Here is a 19,105-nt window from a genome sequence, read left to right as displayed (position 1 = left end):
CTGTTGATGTATTTCAAGGCCTACCTTCAAACTCAGTGCCTCTTTGCTTGACATCATGGGGAATCGAAATAAATCAGCCAAGACGTCAGAATTTTTTTTGTAGACTTCCACAAGTCTGGTCCATCCTTGGGAGCAATTTCCAAACGCCTGAAGGTACCACGTTCATCTGTACAAACAATAGTATGCAAGTATAAACACCATGGGACCACGCAGCCGTCATACCGCTCAGGAAGGAGAGGCGTTCTGTCTCCTAGAGATGAACGTACTTTGGTGAGAAAAGTGCAAATCAATCCCAGAACAACAGCGAAGGACCTTGTGAAGATGCTGGAGGAAACAGGTACAAAAGTATCTATATCCACGTAAAACGAGTCCTATATCGACATAACCTGAAAGGCCGCTCAGCAAGGAAGAAGCCACTGCTCCAAAACCGCCATTAAAAAAGCCAGACTACGGTTTGCAACTGCACATGGGGACAAAGATCGTACTTTTTGGAGAAATGTCCTCATCTGATGTTTGGAGGAAAAAGGGGGAGGTTTGCAAGCCGAAGAACACCATCCCATCCGTGAAGCACGGGGTGGCAGCATCATGTTGTGGGGGTGATTTTCTGTAGGAGGGACTGGTGCACTTCACAAAATAGATGGCATCATGAGGTAGGAACATTGTGGATATATTGAAGCAACATCTCGAAACATCAGTCAGGAAGTTAATGCTTGGTCGAAAATGGGTCTTCCAAATGGACAATGACCCCAAGCATACTTCCAAAGTTGTGGCAAAATGGCTTAAGGACAACAAAGTCAAGGTATTGGAGTGGCTATCACAAAGTCCTGACCTCAATTCCATAGAAAATGTGTGGGCAGAACTGAAAAAGCATGTGCTAGCAAGGAGGCCTACAAACCTGACTCAGTTACACCAGCTCTGTCAGGAGGAATGGGCCAAAATTCACCCAACTTATTCTGGGAACCTTGTGGAAGGTTATCCAAAACGTTTGACTCAAGTTAAACAATTTTAAAGGCAATGCTACCAAATACAAATTGAGTGTATGTAAACTTATGAACCACTGGGAATGTGATGAAAGAAATAAAAGCTGAAATAAATCATTCTCTCTACTATTATTCTGACATTTCACATTCTTAAAATAAAGTTGTGATCCTAACTGACCTAAGACAGGGATTTCTTACTAAGATTAAATGTCAGGAATTGTGAAAAACTGAGTTTAAATGTATTTGGCTAAGGTGTATGGAAACTTCCAACTTCAACTGTATATACGGTCCCACAGTTGACAGTGCATGTCTGAGCAAAAACCGAGCCATGAGGTCGAAGGAATTGTCCGTGGAACGCCGAGACAGGATCGTGTCGAGGCACAGATCTGGGGAAGTGTACCAAAAAATGTCTGCAGCATTGATGGTCCCCAAAAACCCAATGGCCTCCATCATTTACTAAGAATTTGTTGTTAACTGACTTGCTTAGTTAAATAAAAACGAAAATCATTCTTAAATGGAAGAAGTTTGGAACCACGAAGACGCTTCTTAGAGCTGGCCGTCCGGCCAAACAGCAATGGGGGAAAAGGGCCTTGGTCAGGGAGGTGACCAAGAACCCGATGGTCACTTTAACAGAACTCCAGAGTTCAGACAACTATCTCTGCAGCACTCCACCAATCAGGCCTTTATGGTAGAGTGGCCAGACAGAAGCCACTCCTCGTTAAAAGGCACATGACAGCCTGCTTGGAGTTGGCCAAAAGTCACCTAAAGGACTCTGACAATGAGAAACAAGATTCTCTGGTCTGATGAAACCAAGATTGAACTCTTTGACCTGAATGCCAATTGTCACATCTGGAGGAAGCATCATGCTGTGGGGATGTTTTTCAGCAGCAAGACTGGAAGACTAGTCAGGATCAAGGGAAAAATGAATGAAGCAAAGTACAGAGAGATCCTCGATGAAAATCTGCTCCAGAGCGCTCAGGACCTCAGACGGGGAAGAAGGTTCACCTTCCAACAGGACAATGACCCTAAGCAAACAGCCAAGACAACACAGGAGTGGCTTCAGGATAAGTCTCTGAGTGGCCCAGCCAGAACCCAGACATGAACCCAATCAAACATCTCTGGAGAGACCTGAAAATATCTGTACAGCGACGCTCCCCATCCAACCTGACAGAGCTTGAGAGGATCTGCAGAGAAGAATGGGAGAAACTCCCCAAGTACAGGTGTGCCAAGCTTGTAGCGTCATACCCAAGAAGACTCAAGGCTGTAATCGTTGACGAAGGTGCTGCTTCAACAAATTACTGAGTACAGGGTCTGAATACTTATGTAAAATGTGCTATTTTTTTTGTTTTTAAACATTTGCTAAAGTTCCTAAAAAAACAGATTTTGCTTTGTCATTATGGGGTATTGTGATATCTATTCAATCCGTTTTAGAATAAGGCTGAAACTTAACAAAATGTGGAAAAGGTCAAGGGATCTGAATACTTTCTGCATGCACTGTATGTAGTACTACACACTGTGGCTGGACCACAGAACACCAAGAGTTAGAGTGAGTCATAATAATATAGGCACATGATCCCCAGTTAGGCCACAGTAGAAGTTGACCTCTTGCCATGGACGAAAGCCACTCTGCATTGAATATGTGTTTGTGTCCGTCTAAAAGCACAGCCTACATTGCTAGAAGGGTTTTCTTTTCTTTCCCGAAGTTGTTCTAGTTTGGTGAAAAGGTTTAAATATGAATAGACAGACTTGAGATACTTTTCCTCTGAGTCCTTTATGCACCAACACCATTTATATGTGTAATGTTCAGCAGTGTTGTTGTTTTGTGAAAGGGTCCACTTAAGTCGCTTCTACAGACGGTCTTTCTACTGAAAGACAATGAAAGAATTTCAATTACGTGACGTAAATAACTTCGACTGGAGTGGGGTGAGTGAACGGGCCTCTTTTGACAGCTCAAGGCTGCTGTGTTTGTGTGTATTCCATTGGAAATTGATAGAGAAATTCTGAAGGAAGCATCGGTATCGATCAGGCTCTAATTGCACCTCTCTCTGGCTCGCTGAAGAAAAGCCTCCATCCTGGCAGGCCAGCACGGCTCAAAGCCAACCGTCATCTGTGCAATTAACACCAAGCTATGTTCACAATGCACTGAATGAACGTCTCAGCAGCAGACGCTTGTGTGTGTTTACCGCAGCAGCGCAGGAATCTGGGATATCTCAGTAACGCCTGTTTGTTTGCAGAAGGTCATTGTTAGTTATTTTGTGAAAAAGAGGGTCGTGGTTGGGGGGGAGGGGATAAGCAGAGAGATGTCTAAAAACCACACAACCTCCAAAGAAGACTTTAAACCTTAGCTGAGTGTTGCCTTGAAAACATGACCTGACAGCACAAGGTTTTTCCCAGGAGGTGCTCAGACATTTAATTACCGACAACGGTTAACTAACTCTCCTTGGCTCGGAGAGACTGAGAAAGCCAAGGCAAACGTTTACTCAAATGTAAAAATGTAAAAATAAATCAATCAAAAAACGGTCCCTCTTCGGAAAACACACAATAAGTAATGTCTCTTAAACCTTTTAATTTGCAGCTAATTGGCTGTAATTGCTGCAGCTGCTGTGGTCTCACTGGCTGGATCACCACACCGCTGCCGCTGCCCCTCAGTTTATCCACAAGTGCTTTTCTGTGGAGATTCATTCACCGGCGGAACACTGCTATGCCTGTCTCTTACATTTGTCAGGCCTATCTCGTTAGGAGGAACGTCCTCAACCATATGTGACGAGGGGGCTGGAACGAAGGGTGGAGGGGGGTTGAGAGAGGGACTGCAGCTGAGTGACCTGACGTCCATGATGTCTGTTTGGGGGTCTAGAGTGCCCCTCAGGTGGGGTTTTGTAAATCTGATTAACTCTGAGACCTGTTTACAGAAACAACTATATAGGAGTAGTATGAGACTGGCGACCACAGCAGCTGATGCATCGAGTCTCTACGCCCACTCTCACCTGCTGCCCCAGAGACACAGTAATGCTCTTCATGTCTTATTGGAAAACGCATCTGGTTCATCCCTGAAATAAAAGATCAGGTGGTTTGAAATGATTAGATCTGCATTCTTTGTGGCTTGATTAAAGTGTGTGAGAGGGAGGACGTGGCACAGTTTGTGTCTACGCTCATGTTCTTTACTGAACATCTGTCTGTCTGTTGGGCTGTACTCAACAAGTGAGGGGGAGGGAGGTGCACTCCCGCACCCACTACCTCCCTCTCACGCCAACCCTGTGCTGCTGGCTGCTGGGAAGGGAACAGGCAGCAGACAGGACAGAGTGATCAATATCGGTCACTGGCTATTGATCGGGTCCTTATTGATCGGGATGGGCAGCGGGAGGCCAGGGGAAGGGAAGTCTGCTGATCCTCGTCCCAGCAATTGTTTAGGGTCACTGACAAATTCAATTGCCTATCAGGGACCGATCATGGGAACAAACGTCTGCTGTCGATACATGGGCTGTGCCCTGTGGTAGCTGTCACTCAGTATCACCCCCGCTTTGAGCATGGGGGCTTGGTCAGTAGGCCAGGGTGGGTGTTAGGGGGGACATACTCATGTCCAGAAGTGATCCAGTCAGATTTTGAACATGTACAGTGCCTTCAGAAAGTATTCATACCCCTTGACTTATTCCACATTTTGTTGTGTTACAGCCTGAATTCAAAATGCATTAAATAGATTTGTTTTCTCTCACCAATACCCCATAATGACAAAGTGAAAACATGTTTTTAGACATTTTTGCAAATGTATTGAAAATTAAATACAGAAATATCTCATTTACATAAGTATTCACACCATTGATTCAATACATGTTAGAATCACCTATAGCAGTATTTCTGGGTAAGTCTCTAAGAGCTTTGCTCCCCTGGATTGTACAATATTTGCCCATTATTCTTTTCAAAATTCTTCAAGCGCTGTCAAATTGGTCGTTGATCATTGCTAGACAACCGTTTTTAAATCTTGCCATAGATTTTCAAGCAGATTTAAGTCAAAACTGTAACTCGGCCACTCAGGAACATCCAATGTCTTCTTAGTAAGCAACTCCATTGTAGATTTGGCCTTGTGTTTTAGGTTATTGTTCTGCTGAAAGGTGAATTAATCTCCCAGTGTCTCGTAGAAGCAGTCTGAACCAGGTTTTCCTCTAGGATTTTGCCTCCACTTAGCTACATTCCGTTTATTTTTTATCCTGAAAAACTCCCCAGTCCTTAATGATTACTAGCATACCCATAACATGATGCAGCCACCACCACTGCTTGAAAATATGGAGAGTGGTACTCAGTAATGTGTTGAATTGGATTTGCCCCAAACATAACACTTTGTATTCAGGACAAACAGTTAAATGCTTTGCCACATTTTTTCAGTAGAACTTTAGTGCCTTGTTGCAAACAGGATGCATGTTTTGAAATATTTGTATTCTGTACAGGTTTCCTTCTTTTCACTCTGTCAATTAGGTTAGTATTGTGGAGTAACTACAATGTTGTTGATCCATCCTCAGTTTTCTCCTCTCACAGACATTAAACTCTGTAACTATTTAAAAATCACTATTGGCCTTATGGTGAAGTCCCTAAGCGGTTTCTCTGGCACCTGAGTTAGGAAGGGCGCCTGTATCTTTGTAGTGACTGGATGTATTGATACATCATCCAAAGTGTAATGAATAACTTCACCATGCTCAAAGGGATATTCAATGTCTGCTTTTTTTATTTTTTAAAAACGTCCCTGGCCTTTGTGGTTTAACCTGTGTTTGAAATTCACTGCTCGACTGAGGGACCTTACAGATAATTGTATGTGTGGGGTACAGAGATGAGGTAGTAATTCAAAAATCATGTTAAACACTATTATTGCACACAGAGAGAGTCAGTCCATGAAACTTATTCTGTGACTGATTTTTACTCCTGAACTTATTTAGGCTTGCCAGAACAAAGGGGTTGAGTACTTATTGACTCAAGACATTTCAGCTTTTTATTTTTTATTAATTTGTAAACATATCTAAAAACATAATTTCACTTTGATCTTATATGTGTGTGTGTGTGTGTGTGTGTGTGTGTGTGTGTAGAGGCGAGTGATACAAAATCTGAATTTAATCTATTTTAAATTCACGCTGTAACACAACAAAATGTGGAAAAAGTCCAAGGGTGTGAATACTGTACTTTCTGAAGGCACTGTAGGCTACAGCTGTGTGCAGACTGGAAAACACGAAGGGGTCAAACCTCTTGCTTGTAAACTCATGGATTTAGATTTTGTTGGTTGAAGCACAAGTTGTACAGTAATATCAGCGGTGACTTTCCTGAGCTGTAGCATAACATCTCCTGGGTCCAAACAGGGCAGGTAATCACACGTAGTTACAGCATTTAAAACCCCCACCAGATTGAGCTCTTAACTCGTCATGCACCTCTTTCTCCACCAAACCTCCTACATGTAATACTCTGTACATCACTGAACTTTTTTTCCAATTCTGTGATTGTCAGAATGGGAAGGACTGTGTTTTGTATTGTAAACTGCTCAAGCTTCTAGTAAGGATTCTGCAATAGAAAGCACAGGACTCAGCAGCGAAACCACTCATGTGCAGTCAGTTTTATTTTAGGTCATATTGATGATTAGTTTGTCTTCTGTGTCGTCACTTGATGGGTCTACTGTCACGTGACTGGCATACGTCTGACTGTTGCCGTTGATGTTTGTCCAACCTAGTGTATGGATCTCAAACATATTGGACACCTCTACATTGCACATCTATGTTTACACAGTGGCTGTGTCCCAAATGGAACCCTATGGGCTCTTGTCAAAAAGGCTGTGTTTACACAGGCTGCCCAATTCTGATCTTTTCCCCAATTATTAGCAAAAAGCTGATCTGATTGGTTAAAAGACCAATTAGTGGAAAAAGTCAGAATTAGGCTGCCTGTGTAAACACAACCATGATATTATAGTATACAGGGAGTAGGGTGTCATCAGGGACACAGTGACGTTTATATGACTTCTACGTCTCGTCCCCAGCTGGGCTGACTGTCCTGGATCCTCTGCCAGCGGAGAGCGGCAGGCAGACAAACGGATAGTAACGTCGTGGCTCGGAATTAAGTGTGACTCGGGGCACTTCGTTAACTAATTACTGAAAACAGAAGCCCTCGTTTTTTGCACCTCCCCCCACCCCCTTTCTCACACCTCCCCCCACCCCCTTTCTCACACCTCCCCCCACCCCCTTTCTCACACCTCCCCCCACCCCCTTTCTCACACACCCAAACATCCCATCAACATCCCCTCCCTCCCCTCCCGCCTTGTGCTTTTGATAAGGCTTGCACCCTTGTCAACAAACGCGTATTTAATTAGTGTTGATTGTTGTTAGCGTGTTCAATAGTTATTAATTAGGCCGGGGAGGGGCCCCAGCTCGTCTTGATTGCATGCCTGGAGCTGTGTGACACATTGTGCCGTTTCACACTCCACAGTGACAGAGACATACGCTACCAACGCTGTGAAAATAGAAAAGAGAGGGAAGGAGGAAATGAGAGGGGGTCATTTTCAAGGATTAGTGTGCTTAGTCTAGCACCTAGCTATGTAAACCGGGGGAGCTATAGGAGGACAGGTTCATTGTAATGGCTGGAATGGAACAATATCAAACATATGGAAATCACATGTCTGATTGTAAACAGAAAGAATGTTGCATTATTGAGGGCAAGGGCATGATGCTGGAACATAAATTCATCCCAGTTATTTGTAGAAAAAGGCACTTGCCACCATCTACAACCTAGGCTCCACAATCTACAGTCAGTCATTTCATTTATCTGGCTATTTTGGCAAGTTTATCTCTCGTAATATCAACTTATATAAAAAAAGTAATAAACTACTACGAAAATCGAACCACCATCAGAATCTGATAACAACAAAAAAGCTAACTACTGTATGTTTGTTCTTGGTTGAGATCATGAATTTGAACACAGCAGTCAATTCAACTTAATTCTTAAGGTCCGATGCAGTCATTTGTTATCTCGATATGAATCCATTCATGTGTAACAATTAAGACAAGGTAACTTCTAAAGTATTATATATTTTTTGGAATTGTCTGTGATTGGTCCTAATTGGAGGGACCTAATGGGAGGGATATGTAACCCGGATATGCAACCTGTTATTGGCAGAGAAGTTTGAAACTGTTTCTTATTGGTCTTTTAACTTACACTGCCATGTGATGTCGCCAGTCAGGCCAAAACTCCACCCTTGCAAAACGAGCAGAAATTTCAGGCTGCCTTTTCAAACAGCTCTTACACTGAAAGGGTATTATCATAAATTTCACATTTCACAGTATTATTGCAACCTCATAGTGTGGAAATATACACTGAGTGTACAAAACATTAAGAACACCTGCTCTTTCTATGACATATACTGACCCGGTGAATCCAGGTTGAACCTATGATCCCTTATTGATGTCACTTGTTAAATCCACTTCAATCAGTGTAGATGAAGGGGAGGAGACAGGTTAAATAAGGATTTTTAATCCTTGAGACCATTGAGACATGTATGTCTGCCATTCAGAGGGTGAATGGACAAGACAAGCGATTTAAGTGCCTTTGAACAGAGTATGGTAGTAGGTGTCAGGCGCACCGGTTTGTGTCAAGAACTGCAATGCTGCTGAGTTTTTCACGCTCAACAGTTTCTCGTGTGTATCAAGAATGGTCAACCACTAAAGGACATTCAGTCAACTTGACTGTGGGAAGCATTGGAGTCAACATGGCCCAGCATCCCTGTGGAAACGCTTTCGACACCATGTAGAGTCCATGCCCTGAAGCTGTTCTGTTGGCAAAAGGGGGAGTCCCAGTCCTCTACCAGGCTGGGTCAAAAATAATTCTAAGTAATCTAATCTTCACATAAGTTGGCACTGCTCTACATAACATTCCATTTCTCTCTGGATGTTTGTTTTTGAACACATGCATCTATATGTATATGATGAGGTAGCTCCACCAATGTCATGTGTGTTTATGTATATGATGAGGTAGCTCCACAGATGTCATGTGTGTTTATGTATATGATGAGGTAGCTCCACAGATATCATGTGTGTTTATGTATACGATGTGGTAGCTCCACAGATAGACGACTGGGCAAAAAATATAATTTCCATTCTGTGTGCCTCAGGAATTGTCTCGGGGTTCATTCTAAACTTCTGCAGTAGGGTGCATTTCCTGCTGTTCAGCTGAGCATATACCCTCATTCGGAGGCGGTGAGCAGCTCTGCCTATTAAAATGTAAATTCCCTCTCGGTGCAGTGGTGGCAGCAGCAGCAGGCCCAGACTGTGGAACTCAGTGGGGGAGGAGGGGAGACCTGGGTGGGGGTGTGATTGGGGTACAGGCGTGATCTATATTTCTATATTTCACTCTTTTGCTCTACTCTTCAGATAGGCAGGTTGACTGTTGAATGTAAAGCTGCCATAGCCAGTCTTCATTACAACATGGCTGATAGACAGGTGACTCTTTTTATAGTGCATTCGGAAAGTATTCAGGACCCTTGACTCTTTCCACATTCTGTTACGTTACAGACTTATTCTAAAATGGATTAAATTAACATGTTTTTTCATCAATCTTCACTCAATACTCCATAAAGCGAAAACAGATTTTTAGAAATACCTTATTTACTTAAGTATTCAAACTCTTTGATATGAGACTCAAAATTTAGCTTAGGTGCAACCTGTTTCCATTGATCATCCTTGAGTTGTTTCTACAACTTGATTAGAGTGCACCTGTGGTAAATTCAATTGATTGGACATGATTTTTAAAGGCACACACCTGTCTATATAAGTTCCCACAGTTTACAGTGCATGTCAGAGCAAAAACCAAGCCATGAGGTCGAATGAATTGTCCGTAGAGCTCCAAGACAGGAAGCTGCCAGTGTGTTGTGAATATTGGAATATATTTTTGTATTTTCAAATTTTGTTTTGTGCTTTAGGTGCTTCATTGAACTCAATGCCTTGCACGTTTTGTATTAGATTGAGGCACCTGAAGTTTTCCATGCATTCGGGAAATAGTATGATGCCTCATACCAGTCACTAGATGGAGCTGTGAACCTATAGGACCCCGTAGAGAAATTTTGCATTGGCTCTTATTTTCAGAGCGGGGATCTCTATGCCCCTATAGACAAGAAGAGAATACATTATAGCGCTTTTATACACACAGAAAAAGTGTTAAATATAATGCTTTACGGTGTTTCTGGACATATGATTGCATTTATTTCTGTGATGACAAAACACATTGTGTTTCCAACACACAACTATTTTTGACATTCATGACTCATTTAAGCATATGAAATACCTTTCAAAATTACTGTTGTATTATATATTTTTATTTATATGATGTAGTGTGCATGGTGTAATGCTGCTTAATTTTTTTCTATGTGTCAGTGGTTCTCCTCCAGTGTCTCAGTGGTTCTCCTCCACAGTGTCTCAGTGGTTCTCCTCCACAGTGTGTCAGTGGTTCTCCTCCACAGTGTCTCAGTGGTTCTCCTCCACAGTGTCTCAGTGGTTCTCCTCCACAGTATCTCAGTGGTTCTCCTCCACAGTGTGTCAGTGGTTCTCCTCCACAGTGTGTCAGTGGTTCTCCTCCACAGTGTCTCAGTGGTTCTCCTCCACATTGTGTCAGTGGTTCTCCTCCACAGTGTCTCAGTGGTTCTCCTCCACAGTGTCTCAGTGGTTCTCCTCCACAGTATCTCAGTGGTTCTCCTCCACAGTGTCTCAGTGGTTCTCCTCCACAGTGTCTCAGTGGTTCTCCTCCACAGTGTCTCAGTGGTTCTCCTCCACAGTGTCTCAGTGGTTCTCCTCCACAGTGTCTCAGTGGTTCTCCTCCACCGTGTCTCAGTGGTTCTCCTCCACCGTGTCTCAGTGGTTCTCCTCCACCGTGTCTCAGTGGTTCTCCTCCACCGTGTCTCAGTGGTTCTCCTCCACCGTGTCTCAGTGGTTCTCCTCCACCGTGTCTCAGTGGTTCTCCTCCACCGTGTCTCAGTGGTTCTCCTCCACCGTGTCTCAGTGGTTCTCCTCCACAGTGTATCAGTGGTTCTCCTCCACAGTGTGTCTGTGGTTCTCCTCCACAGTGTCTCAGTGGTTCTCCTCCACAGTATCTCAGTGGATCTCCTCCACAGTGTGTCAGTGGTTCTCCTCCACAGTGTGTCAGTGGATCTCCTCCACAGTGTGTCAGTGGTTCTCCTCCACAGTGTCTCAGTGGTTCTCACCCACAGTGTGTCAGTGGTTCTCCTCCACAGTGTCTCAGTGGTTCTCCTCCACAGTGTCTCAGTGGTTCTCCTCCACAGTGTCTCAGTGGTTCTCCTCCACAGTGTCTCAGTGGTTCTCCTCCACAGTGTCTCAGTGGTTCTCCTCCACAGTGTCTCAGTGGTTCTCCTCCACAGTGTCTCAGTGGTTCTCCTCCACAGTGTATCAGTGGTTCTCCTCCACAGTGTGTCTGTGGTTCTCCTCCACAGTATCTCAGTGGATCTCCTCCACAGTGTGTCAGTGGTTCTCCTCCACAGTGTGTCAGTGGTTCTCCTCCACAGTGTGTCAGTGGTTCTCCTCCACAGTGTGTCAGTGGTTCTCCTCCACAGTATCTCAGTGGATCTCCTCCACAGTGTGTCAGTGGATCTCCTCCACAGTGTGTCAGTGGTTCTCCTCCACCGTGTGTCAGTGGTTCTCCTCCGCAGTGTCTCTGTGGTTCTCCTCCGCAGTGTCTCTGTGGTTCTCCTCCGCAGTGTCTCTGTGGTTCTCCTCCACAGTGTGTTGGTGGTTTTCCTCCACAGTGTGTCAGTGGTTCTCTTCCACAGTGTCTGTGGTTCTCTGTGGTTCTTCTCCACAGTGTGTCTGTGGTTCTCCTCCACAGAATCTGTGGTTCTCCGTGGTTCTCCTCCAGTGTGTCTCTCTTTGTCCAGTGAAGAATAATGGAATTAATGAACCAGGCCAGCTCTTAAACATCCTGACACCCGGCCCACTTTGATTGACTGTTGTTGCTGCCTTCAGCCTAGAGTTGCACATCTGCCAGCTGACAGTGCTGCAGAACTGCTGGAGTAGTCACTGGGTTTTGAGCACCAGTCTACAGCACACAACATAGCTAGCCAGTGTATCATGCTCCTCTGCTGCATGATACACTTGTGCTTTGCTCAATTCATTTAGTAGAAAGATGGTTGCACTCAAATAGTAGCCGTGTAGGACACAGACAAATCAGATCAAATTGTATTTGTCGCGTACACAGACTTGCAGATGTTATTGCAGGTGCAGCAAAATGCTTGTGTTTCTAGCTCTAACAGTGCAGTACTACCTAGCAATACAAATACAAAAAATAACAATACACACATAATCAAGAAAAATTAAGAAATATCAGAATGAGAAATATCAGAGACCAGAATATATACAGTACCAGTCAAAAGTTTGGACACACTTACTCATTCAAGGATTTTTCTTTATTTTTTACTATTTTCTACATTGTAGAATAATAGTGGAGACATTAAAACTATGAAATAACACTTATGGAATCATGTAGTAACCAAAAAAGGGTTAAACAAATCAAAATATATTTTAGATTTTCCAAGTAGCCACCCTTTGCTTTGATGACAGCTTTGCACACGCTTGGCATTCTCAACCAGCTTCTTGAGGTAGTCACCTGGAATGATTCCATATGTGTTATTTCATAGTTTTGATGTCTTCACTGTTATTCTACAAAATCAAGAAAATCCTTTGAATGAGTAGGTGTGTCCAAACTTTTGACAGCCATTTTCAGGTCTCTCCAGATATGTTCGATTGGTTCAAGTCCAGGCTCTGGCTGTACCACTCAAGGACATTCAGAGACTTGTCCTGAAGCCACTCCTGCGTTGTCTTGGCTGTGTGCTTAGGGTTGTTGTCCTGTTGGAAGGTGAACCTTCACTCAAGTCTGTGGTCCTGAGTGCTCTGGAGCAGGTTTTCATCAAGGATCTCTCTGTACTTTGCTCCGTTCATTGTTCCCTCGATCCTGACTAGTCTCCTAGTCCCTGCTGCTGAAAAACATCCCCACAGCATGATGCTGCCACCATCATGCTTCGACGTAGGGATGGTGCCAGGGTACCTCCAGATGTGACGTTTGGCGTTCAGGCCAAAGAGTTCAAACTTGATTTCATCAGACCATAGAGTCTTGTTTCTCATGGTCTGATAGTCTTTAGATGCTTTTTGGCAATCTCCAAGTGGGCTCTCATGTGCCTTTTTTACTTAAGAGTGGCTTCCGTATGGCTACTCTACCATAAAGGCATGATTGGTGGAGTGCTGCAGAGATTGTTGTCCTTCTGGAAGGTTCTCCCATCTCCACAGAGGAATTCTAGAGCTCTGTCAGATTGACCATCGGGTTTTTGGTCACCTCCATCAACAAGGCCCATCTTCCCTGATTGCTCAGTTTGGCCCGGGCGACCAGCTCTAGGTAGCATCTTGGTGGTTTCAAAGTTCTTCCATTTAAGAATGATGGAGGCCATTGTATTCTTGGGGACCTTCAATGCTGCAGAATTATTTTCTTACACTTCCCCAGGTCTGTGTCTCGACGCAATTCTGTCTCAGAGCTCTTTGGACAATTCCTGTGACCTCATGGCTTGGCTTTTGCTCTGACATGCACTGTCAACTGTGGGACCTTTTATATAGACAGGCTTGTGCCTTTCCAAATCATGTTCAATCAATTGAATTTACCGCAGGTGGACTCCAATCAAGTTGTAGAAACAATTCAGAGATGATCAATGGAAACAGGATGCACCTGAGCTCAACTTCGAGTCTCATAGCAAAGGGTCTGAATACTTATGTAAATAAGATATTTCTGTTTTTAATTTTTAATACATTTGCAAAAAAAATCGAACATCCTGTTTTCTCTTTGTCATTATGGGATATTGTGTGTAGATTGCTAAGGAAATGTAATACATTTTAGAATAAGGCTGTATATACACAGTGGCATCGGACAGTAGTCAGACCCTTGACTTTTTCCACATTTTGTTAAAGAAATGATGGACTGTCGTTTCTCTCTGCTTATTTCAGCTCTTGTTACCTTAATATGGACTTGGTATTTTACCAAATATGGCTGTCTTCTGTATACCACCCCTACCTTGTCACAATACAAGTGGTTGGCTCAAATGCATTAAGAAGGACTGAAATGCAACAAATTAACTTTTAACAAGGCACACCTGTTAATTTGAATGCATTTCAGGTTACCTCATGAAGCTGGTTGAGAGAATGCCACGAGTGTGCAAAGCTGTCATCAAGGTAAAGGGTGGCTACTTTGAAGAATCTCAAATATAAAATATATTTTGGTTTGTTTAACATGTTTTGGGTACTACGTGATTCCATGTGTGTTATTTTGTAGTTTTGATGTCTTCACTATTATTCTACAATGTAGAAAATATTAAAATAAGGAAAAACCCTTGAATGAGTAGGTGTCCAAACTTTTGACTGGTACTGTACCTTTTTAATGGTGTGTTTTGTATATAAACATTAATAAAGTGACAAGTGTTCAATGACTAGAATACTGTACATATAAAGTGGGTAAAACCATATGTAGTCATTAATAAAGTGACCATTGTTCAATGTACGTAGGTCAGCAGTCTGTAAGGTGCAGGATAGAGCACCGGGTGGTAGCTGGCTAGGACAGTGACTAAGGCTAGTGGTGACTGTTAAACAGTCTGATGGCCTGGAGGTAGAAGCTGTTTCTCAGTCTCTCGGTCCTGGCTTTAATGTACCTGTACTGTCTCCTTCTAGATGGTAGGGGGTGAATAGGCTGTGGCTCGGGTGACTGAGGTCCTTGATGACAGCAAGCATGTCAGGGTTTAGTAATATGCTGAAATGGGCAGTATGTGTGTGTTAGGGGTTCAGTGGCTATGGTATTCACTTGGCATGCTCTGCTGTCCATTGTTTTACAATAAGTAGCATTGATTTAGCAGTTACTAGCTGATTTATGCATGGCAAAGGACAATGTAATGGCTCCTATGCCTCCTGCTCTTTGAGTGCTGCTGAACGTGACAGTCCTCACTGTGACAATGGCTTCTTTGTTAAGGACATCCTCTTACCATTTTAACCAATGCATACTCCAAAGCCTGATGATGTCTTGGATGGGAATATCACTAATCCAACTAACATACCTATTTTCAGAACATTTTCTGTTAAATTAAAATTTATGAAGGCTACAAGGTGCAACAAATCCAGTTCTATACAGTTTTAACTAAATCTGCCCCTTTGTGTGGTCTTAGTCACCATTAACTGTTTATTTAAACTCCCCATAATGTGGAAAGATCTGTGTGAGAATGGCTTTTTCAATAGGGATTAGCCTACACTGACAGGCCATACGGTCTCCTATAGCAGCCATGCTGTACTGGAGAGGGACGCATGGTCTGATTGGTGAACATGTTTTCTTAGGGTTGTGCAGTGTGGTCATTCAATAAGCAGAGAAATTACTCTGGTCAGTCAAATTCTTATCATTTCTGTGCACTGCAGATGTAGTATCAGAGACACAGCAGTTGTAGACAATAGACATAACTGCTTCTTGGAGTGGGTTTTGAAACGCCCAAGCCCCATCACCAGAGGTAAGTGCCCCACAAAATGCTGTGCATCCCTCTCAAAATGAAATGGTTTTTGCCCTTTCAGGGAGACGGAGGAGTTCAAAATTGTTTGCCTGTCTTCTCCGGCAAAAATAATTCAGGGTCCAGCCAATTGACAGACCCATTGCAATTTAAAAGACGCCTCAAAACATCTTTTAAGTAATAAGAAGTAGTTTTAGAAATGGCAGTTAGACTAGGCCTATTTCGAAAGGGCTTCCATTCTGTGTGAAATGGTGCATTCAGCAGACAGGCGAACATACCGACCAAAAAAAGAGAGGCTGAATGATTCTCAGGCCTTTTGAACCTGGAGTTCAAATATCATTGTGAGAGCGTCTCTCCGAGTGGTAGTCACCAAATTCTGCTGTTATTGCTGATTGAAAAACCACAAGGACCCTCATAAAAGCACTGCTTGTGCCCTAGAAAAATGATATAAAATACTCCTCTGTCCTTTCTGTCAAAATGTTGTGTTTCACATTTGCAGTTCACTGCACCCAGACTCACAACACAATTATTTCATATAAAAAAGAGAACTGGGACTTTATGGACAAAGCCATTTGATTTAAAATGACAGATACTAAGGCACCCTCTATACACTCCTGAAGGACCTTGAATCATATTTTTGTACGATGAACCTTTTCGACCACCTTTTGGTCAACATTCTTTTGTTGGTGTAGTAATTTGTGTGTTGTAATTTATGGGTCATCCAGTATATTGATTGTGTTGTCTGGTATGGGACAGGTTTTTCATGGACTGCTACCATTATGTTAAAGTGCCCCTCCACACCCCAGATGTTGATCACCAGTTTACACTGATCAGAATGTTTTGTACAGATTTGTGTAGTGTCTCCCAGTCCAGCACTTTGTCGAGGCCACTGTTCTGGCCAATCATTTTATCAAATTGAAATTGAAATGTCATATTTCAGAAAAATAGCCCTAATCCTTGCATGAAAATCACAGTTAAGAGAAACCAGGAGTATCGCTAATGTAACAGTATAACTTTAAACCGTCCCCTCGCCCCGACCCGGGCGCGAACCAGGGACCCTCTGCACACATCAACAACTGACACCCACGATGCGTCGTTACCCATCGCTCCACAAAAGCCGCGGCCCTTGCAGAGCAAGGGGAAACCCTACTTAAGTCTCAGAGCAAGTGACGTAACTGATTGAAATGCTACTAGCACGCACCCGCTAACTAGCTAGCCATTTCACATCCGTTACACTCACCCCCCTTTCGACCTCCTCCTTTTCCGCAGCAACCAGTGATCCGGGTCAACAGCATCAATGTAACAGTATAACTTTAAACCGTCCCCTCGCCCCGACCCGGGCGCGAACCAGGGACCCTCTGCACACATCAACAACTGACACCCACGATGCGTCGTTACCCATCGCTCCACAAAAGCCGCGGCCCTTGCAGAGCAAGGGGAAACCCTACTTAAGTCTCAGAGCAAGTGACGTAACTGATTGAAATGCTACTAGCACGCACCCGCTAACTAGCTAGCCATTTCACATCCGTTACACTAACAATGTTCAACTGTTCCCAGTGTAGTTGGAGAAGTGTTTGTGGTTGAAGTTGGTTTGAGGTGGACGCAGAATAAGCCTTGCCTCCCATTATGAGCTTTTCCTCGACCCGTTCCCTTAATAATGCTGTGTGTGGGGTGGGATACTGTCAATAACCCCCCCCCCCCCCCACACACACACACACACACTCATGCTCCTTCCTGAGTGGCGCAGCGGTCTAAGGCACATCTCAGTGATAGAGGCGTCACTACAGACCCTGGTTCGATTCCAGGCTGTATTACAACCGGCTGTGATTGGGAGTCCCATACGGCGGAGCACAATTGGCCCAGCATCGTTCGGGTTTGGGTTTGGCCGGGGTAGGCCGTCATTGTAAGTAAGAATTTGTTCTTAACTGATTTGCCTAGTTAAATGAAGGTTAAAAAAATAATAATTTAAAATAAAATCCCTACCCTCACCCCATTCCTCCCGAATGAGGCAAGACTCCTGGTCGCTCTGCGCAGTTAAACACGTTGTGATTTATTGTGCTTTAATTTGGACGCCCCCTCCATTGTTTTGCGGCACGACGTGCAGGGCTGCCCCGCTGACAGTAATTTCTGTCGGTTGGTGTTGATTCTGCTTGAGCTAATGGCACTCTCTTTCTACTCCCCTGTTTAGCCTGAATACGACAACCGATGATGTGTTTGTGTGTATGCGGCTGTGTGTGTGTGTGTGTGTGTGGTAGTAGGAAATAAACAGCAGTTCCTATTTACCCTGCCAATTTCACTTGACGGCGCTCAGCGAGGCGTATTGAAATGAACCGGGCCCCTGTCTAATATGTGTGAAAGGCTGGGGGCCGGCGGTGGCAGAGATAGATTGTAGCAGGCAATTATGCCGGTCCGGCTTCTGATTAGAGAGCGGCCAACTCGCCGTCCTCTCCCCCAGCCAGCCTTACTGCTGCCTCTTATCGTGATGAGGGCGCAGATTGGGCCAGACATTGTTTGATTGCTTTCAGACATGTTTTCTAAATCCAACCGCCACAGAGCAGTGGCGGCTAGCCAGACCATTTCCTCACACACTGCCTGCCTACTTGGCTGGCTCACTGTAATGTAACCCACCCACATTGTTCTACTCCTCCTGACCACTCTGTTTATTCTGGTTCTCTGTTCTCCTCTTTGTTGGTGTCTTTCTCTTTGGCTGCCTATAGTCTCTCTCTCTTTCTCTCTAGCTCTCTCTCGCTCGCTCTCAATTCAATTAAATTCAAGGGGCTTTTTTGGCATGGGAAACATATGTTAACATTGCCTAAGCAAGTGAAGTAGATAATATACAAAAGTGAATTAAACAATAAAAATGAACAGTTAAACATTACACTCAGAAGTTACAAAAGAATGAAGACATTACAAATGTCATTTGTGTGTATATACAGTGTTGTAACGATGTGCAAATGGTTAAAGTACAAAAGGGAAAATAAATAAACATAAATATGGGTTGTATTTACAATGGTGTTTGTTCCTCACAGGTTGCCCTTTTCTTGTGGCAACAGGTCACAAATCTTGCTGCTATGATGGTACACTGTGGTATTTCATCCAGTAGATATGGGAGTTTATCATAATTGGGTTTGTTTTCAAATTCTTTGTGGATCTGTGTAATCTGAGGGAAATATGTGTCTCTAATATGGTAATACATTTGGCAGGAGGTAAGCAAGTGCAGCTCAGTTTCCACCTAATTTTTTGGGCAGTGTGCACGTAGCCTGTCTTCTCTTGAGAACCAGGTCTGCCTGTGGCGATCTTTCTCAATAGCAAGGCCATGCTCACTGGGTGTCCAGATGGAATTTGTATTTGTGGTCCTGGCGACTGGACCTTTTTTGGAATACCATTACTTTGGTCTTACTGAGATTTACTGTCAGGGCTCCGGTCTGGCAGAATCTGTGCAGAAGATCTAGGTGCTGCTGTAGGCCCTCCTTGGTTGGTGACAGAAGCACCAGGCTAGCTTTTTCAAACAGAAATTTGCATCCTGTAGCTCTAACTCCAAAAAGTTTTGGGACACTGTAAAGTTCATGGAGAATAAGAGCAC

The sequence above is a fragment of the Salvelinus fontinalis genome, chromosome 24, assembly GCF_029448725.1.
Source record: "Salvelinus fontinalis isolate EN_2023a chromosome 24, ASM2944872v1, whole genome shotgun sequence".
NCBI classification, from domain to species: domain Eukaryota; kingdom Metazoa; phylum Chordata; class Actinopteri; order Salmoniformes; family Salmonidae; genus Salvelinus; species Salvelinus fontinalis.
This window is presented reverse-complemented; position numbering follows the sequence as displayed.